Genomic DNA, 1821 nt, shown 5'->3' with positions numbered 1-1821 from the left:
GGAAATAGAAACTTAAGACTGATTCCAGGGCAAGACACTGAAGTCCTGGCTCTAGCTATTTGCTTTTGGATATACCAACCACTCCCTCCTTTGTTATATTGTTGCAGTAATTTCTGAGGAATTGCAGGAACCTGCTTGCTTGTGGGCTACCCCACAGAGACCTTCTAGCACACTCAGTTCTCATAAAAGAAAGTGAATGACTAAAAACAAGGGATAAGTGTAAAGGAGACAAGTTGCTAGCTTTTACAGCTAATAGGAGGTAAACATTTTTAAAGTACATTACTCGTAAAATCTTAGGAAAACAACCTTAGCGTGCACACAGAGTCCCAGCATAGGGCTCTCCACAGATTCACCATAAGGGCATAGAAGATCACTTAACCTCTCTCAGAACCACAATACTTTGGGATTAAGTAAATTGCCAAGGGCTAAATGGGAATAGTACCACCTGCTTCCAAATAGGGCAAGGGTTCAACAGAGATACAGCTCCTGAAACAAACAGGTTCCCCTCTCCACTTAAGAATTCTTGATTAGAAACAAGCCAACAGCACCTGATTCTGGCCTCCTCCTCAGCCCCACCCTCCAGCAGTTTGAGGGAGGTTTCCAAATAATCTCATTTAGAAAAACCAGTCATTGCACCAGCCTGCTAGTGTATCTCTGCTGTTCACCAGAATGGAAATATAAAGTGCCCACTCCTGCAAAAAAAGTGTTATAATTTAAAATGAGAAATACAAGTCGTGGGAAATTAGAGTAAACTGACATAAATCTAGAGCAAGTTTTCACCAACTCCATCTTTTGTGCCTTAATGTTTTATTAAATTCGTGTGGTTTTTTTTAAAAAAATCACAGTAGCATTATCAAAGACAACATATGTACAAACATTTTACAAAAGAAACATTACTAATATCATCTATAACAAGGACGAGTTGAAGGCTAGACGCTGTGCTTCCGGCCGAGTCCGCCCTTAGACAGACATCTCAAGCGTGTTCAGGCCGCTGACACAGACTTCTTTCCCGGGGGCCAGCACGTGCGACCGGGAAAGCAAACGGGGGTAAACGCAGATACTACCCCGGCCCAATCAGCGAACCGAACCCCTCGTCAGTCAGGAAGGCCGTGCGCTGATCACATAACTTCAATCCCAGACAGTAAAAGCGCTGTTTCCCATCTAAACGCATTTAAGCCTTCAACATGGATGGCGTCACTGGTCAAGTTGCTGGGTGGTTTGCACAGACCCTGGGTCCTCACACAGAGCCCTAGGCCAGCCTTTCCTTCACTCTTCAAGTCTGGCTGGACCGAGAGGGAAGGAATTGCAGAAATGCTTCCTTCAAGACGGAAGTCTCAAAGAGAAGCGACGCCCAGACCAGGATCTGTCAAGCTTGGTGGAGGACGGAGGGACAGGAATTTGGGAAGAGAAATGTCTCCTTTGGGCCAAGAGTCAAGAAGAATGACCCACTTTGGTCTGGGAACCCCGCTAGAATCCCTTACCCCACCCCGCCCCCGCCCCGTCCCGCCCGTACCTACAAGCTGGGTGCCTGTCTCAACTCCCCCAGTTCCTTGAGCTCCACCTTGCGGTACTTCCCGGACTTCCGCCGGTTGGTGATGACCAGGACGGCCACGCCGGCGACCAGGGCCAGCACGACCACCACAATGACGGCGATGAGGCCGCCGGTGAGGCGCTTCATGGAGAACTGGGGCGGCTTCTCGTCCAGGTAGTAGATGAGCGTCCGCTCCACCAGCAGGGGCTCGCCGCGCACGCTCACGTCCAGGCCGCTGCGCCCGGTGAACAGGGACTCGCCCTTGACGTCCCTCTCGAAGTAGTAGGCGG

The sequence above is a fragment of the Myotis brandtii genome, unplaced genomic scaffold (genome assembly GCF_000412655.1).
Source record: "Myotis brandtii unplaced genomic scaffold, ASM41265v1 scaffold304, whole genome shotgun sequence".
Taxonomy (NCBI): domain Eukaryota; kingdom Metazoa; phylum Chordata; class Mammalia; order Chiroptera; family Vespertilionidae; genus Myotis; species Myotis brandtii.
Note: the sequence above shows the minus strand (reverse complement) of the source record.